This window comes from Catharus ustulatus, chromosome 3, assembly GCF_009819885.2.
Source record: "Catharus ustulatus isolate bCatUst1 chromosome 3, bCatUst1.pri.v2, whole genome shotgun sequence".
NCBI lineage: Eukaryota > Metazoa > Chordata > Aves > Passeriformes > Turdidae > Catharus > Catharus ustulatus.
In genome coordinates this window covers 28941449-28954458 of record NC_046223.1, presented here as the reverse complement: position 1 = coordinate 28954458, position 13010 = coordinate 28941449, and the positions used below count along the sequence as shown (strand labels likewise).

General features: G+C 39.3%; 1 protein-coding gene across 1 annotated transcript in view; it reads right to left on the bottom strand.

Moving 5' to 3' along the window:
- Nucleotides 1-9294, bottom strand: part of SOCS5 (suppressor of cytokine signaling 5) — a 75222-nt gene extending 65928 nt beyond the window's left edge. Inside the window, exon 1 of the mRNA XM_033054445.2 lies at nt 9279-9294. The gene's annotated coding sequence lies outside the window, so the exon portion shown is untranslated. The remainder of the gene's footprint in view (nt 1-9278) is intronic.
- Between the last annotated feature and the right edge of the window lie 3716 nt (nt 9295-13010).

Below are 13010 nucleotides of genomic sequence, written 5' to 3'. Positions count from 1 at the left end.
AAAATACCTCTACATGTGCCCTGTTTACAGCTACTAGGCTGTTTCAGATGCAGTAGTGAATCTCCTATCAGTATTGCTGGGAAGACACGCAAGCTTCAAGACCACAGTTTAGGAGTTCAGTGTTTGCAGTTTCTGATTTGCACCTTTACTGCTGTGATCAGAGGCTGCCCCACAGATTTAGTTGGCACAGAAATCCTCTTTGCTCATTACTTTGTTTAAACTTCACCTTTCCTCCTAGGATCACTCCTGGTAGTTTTTCAGCACTTAGACCTTTTTTTTGCAGGTGGCTCCTTTGATTTGTGACAAAATTGGCAGATTACCTCCCACCCCGAGACAGAAAGATGACCTTCAGGAAGCAGCTGCAAGGTACACAGGTAAAACTCCACCTCAAGTTCTGAGAATACTTTCCCCTTCTCACAGGAGGCAAGGCTCTTTCACAGACAACAGGAACAGTGCCAGTGATAGACTGAGATTTGTTTAGACCAGTGACAAAGATTATCTCAGAATTATTTTTTGTAGGAAATTACAGTTTACGTAATATGATTTTATTATCATTTATATTGTTAATTGCAGTTTTTTATTGACAGAGCTGTTTCATGCCACAGAAATGCTATCTTTCATGACAGCATTTCTCAATCAGACTTCTTGAAAGCTTGCACACAAAACACTTGCCATCATCTACAAGCAGAAAGATTGGCAGGAGGGTGTTCTGTGTGAGATGTGCTTAATTGAGGAGTTGGCACCTCACCCTGAACTGAAATAGCTTCAAGGGCATGCTGCAAATATTTTCCTATTGCCCATACTTCTCAGTGGGCAGGGACTTGGCAGGAAGCTGAGGCCTATATGAAGAGTAGATTCTGTGGTCTGCTTAGTTAACATCTATCCACCATATGTACATATTTTACTGGAAGCTGCAGATGGCTCTGGTGGGCATCTGCTAGGTTTGCCAGGTCACTTTTGCAAACAAACCAAGGATACCTGTAACTTCCAGATTTTCTGGGTAGAAAAAAAAGATTTCTCACAATAAAGGAGCTCTCCTTTCTGTTGAAGGGGCTGATGCTATCAAACAAGGAGCATACTCCCTACACTTCAAAAAATGGTTCTTTTACCCCAAAGCCAAAAATAGCACTTGCCAGTGACCCTACTGTATTTCTACTGTAACTGCAACAAATGGACTGTAATATTGGAGATTCCTTTATGACTGTGATAGCAAGGCTGATGATGCATTGGAAATAGATCACACTAGTAAAATAAGATCTCTTTGTAATGGCTGACAGATATCTTACAGAAAAAAAAGAAAGGTTTTCATATGTTGACCTTAGAAGATTGTAAAATTTATTAATGTTTAAAATATGTATTAAAAATAAGTGGGTGCTGGTTTAACTCTGGCCTCATAGACTTGGCCAGAGAGGAGGAGCAAATGGGTTCAGTCATAGCTGAGCTGCAGAAAGTGAGGTATTCCACGGGCTTATACAAATGGGACTGAGTCCCTAATGCCTTCTTTGAATGCACCCCAGATTAGCCACAGCAGTCACATAATCTAAACTGTAACAGCAGCTGAGTATTTTTTAAACAAAAATATTTTGAGAGATAATTCTACAAAAAATACAGCAATGGTAACTAGTACATAGGATATTATGAATAGGCAAGAATGCCTTCTTTGTCAGATTAGATATGGTGGTGTACATTCATTTGTATTCCCCGTCCAGTATTCCTCATTAGTACTACACTTACTGGCTTTTCAAAGCATTGAACAAATGCTTTTAGCGCAACAGCTCACTTCATTACTTGGTGTTCAAATGTGATGGCGTGTGCCTGGAGCACAGCAGGACCATCTTCATGCTACTTCACAAGTACAAGCTGCCAAAGCTGATTTTGCACCTAGATCCCACAACCTTGATGAAGTCATTTGCAGTCAGCTCCACAGAGGAGACAGAGGTGCTCCAGGGCTTTATTTTAGGCTAAATCACATGCAGTGGGATATTCAGCATTGAGATAGCCACTGCTGCTTATCTGCACGAAAGTGCATTTCAGAGCTATTCTCAAAAGTTAAGAATGATACTGCTCTGAATCTTTGCCCAGACATAATATTCTAGAATATGAAACTCAGATTGAAGATTTAATAAATCACTTTATGGATGTATATGTGTTGTATTGCTCAGTGTTGACAAACAGGAGGACCAGTCAACAGCATCATTAAAGGCAAATGGCATGAAGTGTCTGGGGTTACAACACAGGATGTGATAAAAGGTATCTATCCATCACCATCTGTTGAGGGTGGGGACAGTGATCCTTATCTCTGTAGGAGATATTCTGCTAATGAGCCATCCATTCAAACCAGGCAGGGCATTGTTCTTTATCTTTTCACAACCCATCCTTCTTCCAGGGAGTCATTTTCTGCTAATGGCCATTGAGTCCCACTGTGACTGATAAAATTACTGCATCCCATTGGAAGTTGCTCCAGCCAGGGAGACGAGCCCAACATTTCTCACCAAGATAAAACCAGAGGTTTTGGGACACTAAGGGAGCCTCTTGTTCCACTGGACTCCAGAGGAAAACCAGATTTCTCCACATCACCACTGGGTCTCCGGAAGGAAACTGCACCTTGTACAGGAGCACTGCTCCAACTGAATCACATCTGTCACTGCAGGAGGATGCAGCCACCATTTAATGGGACTGCTACCAACACCCTGCCTGACGGGGTGTCAGGTTGTACTCTGACTTTGTCAGGGTTTGGAGTTTGTTTCTTTGTAGTACTGTATTTCTATTTTAATTTCCCTAGTAAAGAACTGTTATTCCTAATTCCCACATCTTTGCCTGAGAGCCTCTTGATTTCAAAATTTTAATAATTTGGAGGGAGGGGGGTTACATTCTCCATTTCAAAGAGAGGCTCCTGCCTTTCTTAGCAGACACCTGTCCTCCAAACTAGGACATTGTGCCAAGGGAGGTTCAGGCTGGATATTAGGAAAAATGTCTTCACTGAAAGCGTTTTTAGGCATTGGAACAGCCTGCCCAGGGAAATTGTGGAGTCACACTCCCTGCAAGTGTTAAAAAAACAGACTTCATGTTTGTTATATGGTTTAGTGGGCATGGTGATATTTGGTCAAAGTTTGGCATGGAAGACCTTGAGGATTTTTCCGCCCCTAATTGTTCTATGGTTATTTTGCAGTCTTGCAAGAAGATTCAAAAGCCAAGGAAGAAATGTCTCATGCTGTTCAAGAATTAAATGGAAACAGACTCCAACAGTTTGACAGCAACAACAGTAAAAACAATTGCCAGACACTAGAGCTACCATATGTGGTGTTTGTGTTATGTTCGGAGAAACTCTATCAGAGAAACAGCTACTTCACAGCTTTGTTCTCATGTTCTGTTAGCACCTTGCATCTCCTAAAATTCTTGCTAGAGAATAAAAGTGTTTAATTCATAGCTACCCAACAAAAAACAGATGAGGTATTTTCTCACTGTTCACAGCATAATGCCACTGTAACATTTTACTGTCAGAATCTAAAACCACCTACTCATTCTCACACAAGAAATCAAAACCAAACCAACTCATCCCACATACTAACAAAGCCTGCAGAAGAAAAACTTAACTACATATTCCCAAATACAAACAGGCATTAACCAGATGTCAAGAAGAACTGGATGACCAAACACCCTTGAGGACTCAGACCACTAAGCCCTGCTCTAGAGGATTCAGCCCCACTTCAAAGTTGTTTACTAAAAGATGCAGTGATTAAAAAAGGTCTCCCCAGACAGCATCCTGCCTATGAACAGCCAGAAAATACAAGATTGATGTAGTCTGCTTCTCCACTGTCCTGTATTCTATCTGGCTGGGAGAATTAGGGAGCAAGCTAAAATTCCCAGCTGACATGACCAGACAAACATGCCACAATGGTTCAGAAACAGCTGCTTGTTAAGCTGCCCTTTGGAATTCATGGCCCACCAGAAAAACAGCAAGGCAATCATGTGTCCATACTTAAAGATTGGAATTTGGTTAAGTGGACTACAATGAAATATGGATATGTGGTTGTAGAGAGCCTTTCTCCTCCAGAACTGCCCCTTTCCTCCACAGAAATGTTTCTATATCCTGAAATTAGGAGTCTGCAAGAAATGTTATGGAGCGTTCTGCAGAAACCAAAGAAGTGGAAGAACTTGTATTTGCTTAGCCCTCAAGAAACATTTTTAATCTTTTTCCTTAACCAAAAGCAATTTTCTAAAACAACTTGGAGAAGGGTTGAATGATACACTATATCATGAAATGAAGTACCATGCAATATATATCAGTACTGCACTTTCAGCCTGTTTTGATGTATCAAAATTGTTCAGTCACCAGTTAACATGCTGCCTCTTTCCTCCAGTGAAGGCAATTTATTTACCACTAGCTAGAAATTCCAGCTCAAAAGCAGTTTCCCACTTTTTGAAGGGAATACAAAACCAACAAGGTCATACAAAAAAAATCAGCTTCTATTGTATCACTATATATCCACTAATGGCAAACTGAATTTTTATTAAAGTTTTACTGGAAAGAAACCTGCAGCAACAGTAAATCAGATGGTGATGGTATGTAAAAAATACCACTTGTTCCGATAGGCCACATTTTGTACCTTACACATACTGTGCAGTACCTTATTACACAGCTTGAGGTAAAATTCCTTTACCCATTCTCAATGAAATAAATTTAATGGAAATTAGGTCTCTGACTACCCTTAGATATTTGCACCTCTAAACCAAATGAGGAGCAGTACTTGGGAGAAAGAGATACTATGCTGCATCAAGAAGAGTGACAAAATCTGACTGCTAATTTGAATTTGAATCAAAATTTTAACTTCTATAAATTTTGGTGGGATTTTTTCCCTATCAGATTATTGATTTATTCGGCCTTCCTAGTTTTACCAGTTTTATGAATACAGTATTTTTCAAATGCAAATATACTTTCAGATACACTTGTTCTTCAAAGCACTGTATTCCTCTTGACCCATCTTCTTGACAAAATGCCCTACAACAAGCTGGATATGCCTTAATCTTTGGCAGAACCAGGATAATAGATCATAGCCCATACATGTTCAAGTAAGAACAAATTGAACTGATAGTTTTATGTATGAAGTGTTCACTAAATGTCAAAATTCCTATCTAACTTTAATCAAGGCTGAAAGTTGACCACTTATACAGAGGAAATGTTTACACAAAGAAAATAGCTGCATAGCCCAAAGTATTAAGTACTGGTATGAGACTTACACACAAACATAAAATGTTATGGAAAGCTGTTTGAATGGACCTTGAGGGGAAAAAAAAATCCCATATGAAAACTGTGCTCTATTTTTTTTTTCCAACTAACTAATTTCTTCACTAAAACACTTCTTGTGTTGAACTCCTGTCTTTGTGTGCCTGGTTGTACAGGTACCAAAAGACTGCACACAGAAAGGGTATACAAGCCATCTCCCAGCAATCTACATATGCCACAGCTCTTTTCAGTGAGTTCAAACCCCAACCTGACACCAACTTCCTCATCAGCCTTGGACAAATCAGCTGAGTGGTTCTTATTTATCTACCTGACGTGGGATTGTAAGGGAAAATGAATTTACTTAATGACCCTTACTGAGTGCTCAGTGACAGAAGTGTGTGCTTGTGTTCCACACACTTTTACTGTTCCTAGTCCTACCATTTTCTCCCTCAGTCCAAATGGGGACATTATCATTATGAATGTAAAGGCAGGAATAAAGCCAGAGCATATGGCACTTTATGGTTGAGCAGTGTTTATAGAATTGCATTTCACAGCTAGCATGTGACAAGCACACTTGTCAAAACCTGGCTAACCTATATATTCACCTCTAAAGAATCTTCATGACCTTGCCATATATAGTCTCATTCTGGAAAGGATTTGAAACTTTCAATTATTTGCTTAAGTAAACTTAAACTTTAAAAAAAAGGCCCCCACCCACAGCTGTTTCTGAAAAAAAACCACCAAAACACAACACAATCTTCAGAAATATTTCATAGAATAAAAAATCATGGTGATTGCAAGCTGGTTTATACCCTTAATATTAATATTTGCATGATCATTTGTTTTTAATTCAGCTAAGATAAATAATTTTTAAAGTTTTTTCTTGTATAATGAATACGACAATCTTTAAAAACTTTTTCTTTTAAATTCATGTGTCATAATACCTGGTCATCTATTTTTTTCCTCAGTGCAACTATCAGTACTGCACTTACCCCAAGTTCACCAGTAACAAATGCTTGTATGTTTACCCAAGAAATCTGGACCCCCAAAAAAAGGAGTGGGGGGCAAGAGTTGTGAATATTAGAAGCAAAACCTTGAGAAATAAATTGCATTTGCTGTTCTCTACAGTTTTCCTAGAAGCTTCAAAGATTCACTCACAAAGGTCACTGTTTGTAATGTTTTAGAATTTGCCCCAGAAAGTAATTCTGAATACTTTGATTTCTAGAACCTGAATTCTGCTGCCCTCACTAGCAGACACTCTTTTTATTTATCTTTTCTTTAGACACTTTTTTCTTTAGACACTCTTCTCTTTAGCAGGAGTTTCTCTACCCAGTGCCTCGACAACAGCACTGCAGGATGCCACATGGATTGTGTACAGGATGCACCCTTCTTTGTCTCCAGGGCAGCCCTACCGAATTTATGTAAATCCATACTGATCTACTTACCTGTCCACTATTTCTAAGCTAGCCTGGGAAATGTGCCAGTTTGGCGAGTCTCTGAATTTATATTTCACATACCCTTATGATAACACAGCAATGAGTGTTACTAATATCTCATTATCCAAACAAGGATCTATTTTAAGGTAGAGCAACTCAATCAGTTCAAATTCTTCACTTCACTTCAAATTCAGGCTGACACTTCATAAGCAAAATACGATCTTCCAAAGATTTCTTTGGAACTCTAATAACAAACCAAAGCACTCCGAAAATCAGTAGAATAACTGTTCCCTTATATCAGTTTTTTTTTTACTTCCCATCCTTTAGGAAAGAATGCTTTTGAAAGCCATAAAATGAAAGCTATTCGTCACTGAAATACCATGTCATCACTTTTTTAAAGCCTCCCACAGAAAGAGAGAAAATGTAAGATGTCAGAGTAAAGTCTTTGCTTAATCCAATTAGCATTTAAATATTTTAATCAATAAAATCTGACAACTGGACTGGGCTAGAAGCCAACTCCCTGAAAGCCACGCCTTTTGTCACACATAGTCTTACTTGCACTGTGTTACTGAACAGTAGTAAACACATCAGAACAGTAAATATCCATGATACAATCTGGCAGCTGTATCAAAATCTTTATCTTCTACAGCAGCAAAAGGAGCAACCAAAAATCAACAGCAAGTAATGATTTCCTGGAGACTGGGCTGGCTATGATATATCTAAGATGCATATGATGAGACCCATTAGCTAGTAGAAAATGGCAAATGGGAGTTCTGTGTGTCTGCATGTGACCTGAAACAGTTAACAATACTGACACTGGATCATCAGGACCGTGATGATGCAGAAAACAAACCCTCTTCAACATTTGTTTTCCCAATGGCAGCTGGGATGAGCACACAGCAAGTGCATTGGCTGGAAGTGCTGATGCCTAATGAGTCACTAACATGGCTAAGTTCAGTTTGCATCTTTTAGCGCAGAGATAGAAAGGAAGAAGTACTTTTGAGAAGTCTTCTACTAGAAAGCCAGTCTGAAAACAGCTGCCTAATTAGGTAGTTATTTGGTCATCGAGTCACTGGTGCCTGAAAAATCTACTTGTTTTTTATCACAAATAAATGGCCTCAAGGTAAAAAAAAATCAAATGTCAGTAGTGTCTTCCTGAATCATGTAACAAAGTAATCTTTTACTAGCAATACTCACATGGTTAATACTTCATCCATCTCTTTCTTCAGTTGCTTGACAAAATTTCAGATTCTTCCAGGTTCCTTGAACACAGCTTTTTCTATTGCCCTTAAGTTCAAGAAGTAAGCACACACTGCACTTACATTTTCTGCATGTCTTGGGTTACAACACAGGATGTGATCAAAAGTATCTATTCTATCACCATCTGTTGAGACCAGGTGGGGCAATGATCCTTATCTCCACGGGAAGATATTCTGCTAATGGGCCATCCATTGAAACCAGGCAGGGCATTGTTCTTTATCTTTTTACAACCCATCCTTCCTCCACAGAGGTATCTTCTGCTAATGGCCCATTGAGTCCCACTGTGGGACTGATAAAATTACTGCATCCCATTGGGAGTTGCTCCAGCCAGGAGGAAGAGCCCAACATTTCTTACCAATATAAAAACAGAGGTTTTGGCACACTAGTAAAGCCCCTTTTCCACTGGACTTCAGAGGGAAACGGGACTTCTCCACATCACCACTGGACCTTCGGAAGAAAACTGCACCTTCTGCAGGAGCACTGCTTCAATTGAATCACATCTGTCACTGCAAGAATACTGCAGCCACCATTTAATGGCACTGCAAGAATACTGCAGCCACCATTTAATGGCACTGCTACCAACACCCTGCCTGACGGGGTGTCAGGTTGTACTCTGACTTTGTGTCAGAGTTTGGAGTTTGTGCTTTGTAGTACTGATTTCAAAATCATAATAACTTGGAGGGAAGGGGTTTACATTCTCCATTTCAAAGAGAGGCTCCTGCCATTGTTTGCAGACATCTGTCCTCCAAACTAGGACACTGCATTAGCCAGACATGAACACACATTCTGCAAAGTGAACTATGGCCTTTCCCATAAAAGTTGATAGAAAACCAGCTCCTGATGAATTTCAGATGACAACTTCATCCATAAAAGCACACATCTGGGAAGAATACAAGCAGTTCAAAACCAACTGGTCTTCATATGAGGCACAGCTATAATCTCCATGATAAGAAACACTTAAGTCTGTTATTTGTAAGGGCTGCCACCAGGCTTTCTCGTATTGTCCAACCAGTTTTGCTGATTGGGAAGGCAAAAATACTTTTGCTTAATAGCAAACCTCAGTATTATGCAGCTATGTTTTCATTCCCTCACATTCAGTGTGAAATTTCCTGTCACCAATGTTCTCTTCTGTACCTGGCCACATTCAGTTTCTAAACCAGTGCTAGTGAGAAACTCTTAAGCAAAGGGGATACACATTCATGATTCCATGCTGAACCAGTGCCCACTGAATAGACAGTTCTATTAAGTAACAGGTAGGTCAGTGCCTGGGGAGCAACATGCCAAAAAACACTCCTGGATTCTCCAACATCCAAAGCAAATGATAGAAAAAGGCACATCTTTAGGCCATATATACTTACACAAAACCAGGAAGCCCAGTTCCAATCCAGGAAAAACAATGATTTGTCAAGGGGATTTCTAAAGACTTTGGTAGCTCCAGAATTTTATTCACAGTATAGAGGCCCTGTCATAAACAAAACTTTGTCATTATAAATGTGAAGAGCTTGTGCTCTTGGCTATCATCTTACAATGACTAATGAATCTCTCATGCTGGGGAATTTTGTGCACCTTGGAAACTTACAGCTTTGTCTTAGGAAACTAAATTAACATGGTTCATTGCACTACTTTGAAAGCTGTGTTCCAACTTTTGCATATAGCTTTAATGACCACTGATAATAAAAAGGCACCAGCCATTCTTGCCCAGAACTCTGGGGAGATGGGCAGATGGTCATGGCCTAAGCGTCTCCTGGAGTATCTGAGGCATTGCAGAGAGATGGGCTGATGATAAGAGTAATGCCAGAAAAAGCAGGTGCGAGAGACTTATCATTTGAAACCCGTACATCTCTTATTTTGTCAAAAAAAAAAAAAGTCTGGGCCATTTTCAAGAAAAACTGAATGCAAAGTGGTCATTGACATCCTTGTATAGAAAACAAAGTCTTTCTGGTTACTATTCTGCTGATGAAGGAATAGAATAAACCAAAGAGGGAAAAAACCACCACCACGTTTCTACAAGTGAACAATTAAAACAGTCTTAATCCTTTGGAACAGTATTGCCAAATGATCATTCTTGGATGGCCCTTTTTCTGGCTTCTGCAGCAGGAAGAGCAGAGTTTAAAAAATAAAACTACATGGGAAAGAATGGGAGAACACCCTGACACAACAAGGACTCTTCAACCCTGTTTAATTTTCATCTGACTGGTTTCTCAGTCACAGTAACATTATGTAGCTAATCTGTTGTCCTAATACTCTGCACCAAAATGTTGCTTACACTTAGCTCAGTAATAGTTCTGGCCAATGAACACACAAAGGAACAGCAAGGACAGTGTAAGAATTCAGCAGTCCTGAGGAAAATTCTAATCCTACCAAATTTGGCAGTACAAATCTCTCATGTAACCTGCGATTTAGAGGACACGCTGATCATCTGGGAATATTACTGTGTTCTCAGTACATTAAACAAAATTGGCAATTTTCCACTACAATTTTCTTTTGTTTTCACTACATAATATCTCAGGAAAGAAATCCCATGCTTACAAAACATTTTTAGCATCAACAATGTGCTTTTATATGACAATTCAATTATACTGAGGGTGTATATAAGTTTAATAGCTACCCTTAAGTGCTTCTGTGCCAAGGCTGCCTTGAACCGTGGTACATCTCTGAGGTTCAGGAGATGGATGGCTTGTGAACTAAATTCGAAGCACTGAGACTTCAAAAGAATGCTTAGAAAATTAGCTTTTCTGAAAGTTGAGTATTATATCAGCAAATTTTGCAGATCTCTGGAACTGATACTCTCCTGAAGCTGAGGAGTTCTGAGAACTAAAGATGAAAGATCCTGAACATGTAAAAACCACTAAAAAACAAGATTTTTTGTATCCACCTTCAAAAAAACCCACCAAATCAAAACCTGTCCTTTTACAACAAAAACAGGTTCTAACATGCAAAACCAGCTGTCCAATGATAGAACACAAACGTACAAAAGCTCAATTCACAAAATAATTACGAACCAAGCACTACATTATTTAAATTTCTATTGTACTTCAATCTTCAATACCTCTTTCAAAAGGAGGTATTCATTCAATGCCAATATTTATAGAGTGCAATAAACATTCAATTCATGCCAATTCATTCAAGAATTATGATGTCATTATGATGTTTTGAAATAGAGATACTGGCCAGTTTTAGAAGATTAGTTTTATTCACAGAATAGCAAAAATCAATCAATCTTATAGCACATATCCATAAAGGGGGAAGAGTTCAGGGATTAATGGAGAACCTGCCACTTGAAATTGTCACACACAATTCTGACAAGACTTGCTGAGAAATTTGAAGCCAATTACAGACATTTTCTTCTCAGTCATATAAAGGATGTTTCAGAGATATACACTAATAGGGGAATTCCTTGACGTGTTAGGAAACAGGCTATCACCAGCTAGCTAATCCATGTACCTCCATGCAGTTGCTACAGTAGGAAAAGCTTTATCCAAAAAAAGCAGCAGCATTCCTCTCTTCTTTTGGGAGGCCCAGCTCATTCCACTATCCTGACAAAGCTTCTCAGCAAATACAAAATGCCAAAAATAATTACCTCTTTAGCCACTGCAGGAAGTCAACAAGTTTGAATGAGACACTTTGGTGATAAATACTCAACAACAGATAATTAAGGATAACAGGAAATGTCAGACAATCCCCTTCAGAGGGCTTTTTGCAGCATAACTACAGCATGGCAGGAAGGCAACAGCAAAGAGGATAACTGTGTTCTTCATTTTGACCCACAGAAAGAACAGCAATTTTTGCAGTTTCCATTAATCATGCAGTTTCCTCTGTACTAATACGAGAACAAAAGGAAACCCAGAACAGAGTCTCTGTTCACAGGGAAATTCCCATTGATAGTTTTTCTGTTACAGTTGAAAGACAGTTGCAGAAGCATGGAATTGCCAAGAGGAGGTTGCAGGGAGGAGTAAACACTTAAAGAGGTTTAGTAAAAACTCCACCATGAATTAAGAATGAGTTAATCTTTGCTCTAAATTAAGAATTAATTAAGAATTAACCATTAATTAAGAATGAATGATTATTTTTTTTCAAAATACATGCAGAAGAAGTAATTATTATGCTCCATAACAGAAATTACTTTAATATGCAGAAACTAAGCAAAGGATGAAAGAATTGCAGAGCCACAGTCAGCCTCTCACATTCAGAGACTAACTTCTTGTATCAAACCAGAGCTGAAAAGCAGGCTGTCTGCTTTGATTTTCTGAATCTGACATGTATATAAGCAATTAAATCATAGAATTCAAATTAAATATTTAAAAGACAGACTAACTTAGAAAATTATGAGACTGAGATATTTAGAAATTGATGCTCATTATTTTATTGCCTTGGGACACCTGATACCATATGTAAAGGCTCCTTGGAGGCTAACAAGTAAATAGCTGATCCAACCTAATGCCTATGCTGGTTTTGGAAGGGGTGGAGTTAGTTTTCTTCACTGTTAGTGGCTTACTAGGGCTGTGTTCTGGATTTGTGCTGAACACAGAGTTGATAATACAGAGATGTGTTTGCTATTGCTAAGCAGGGCTTACACAGAGCCAAGGCCCTTTGTACTGCCACACTGGTGAGGAAGTTGGGGCTATCTGGGAGGTTAGGAGGAGACACAGCCAGGACAGGTGACCCCAACTGACAAAAGGGATAGTCCAGACCATGCTCAGTGTGTAAAGTGGGAGGAAGAAGGAGGAAGGGGGGAACATTCTGAGTGACAAGTCTGTATTCCCAAGAAACCATAACAGGTGATGGGGGCCTGCTCTCCTGAAGATGGCTGCCTGCCCATGAGAAGCAGTCAATTAATTCCTTGTTTTGTTTTCCCTATCAAACTGTCTTTATCTCACAAATTTTCAAGCTTTTACCCTTCCAATTCTCTTCCCAGTCCTGATGGTGGGGGAGCCAGGGAGCAGCTCCTTGGGGCTTGGTTGCTTGGACTTGGGGCTTGGTTGGGGCTAAACCACAACAATGCCAAAGAAAGAACAGGCAGAGCAACACACCAGATTTCACTAGCTAAACAACTGGTAATTTAACCAACCATACTGTAGTCAGAAACAAAA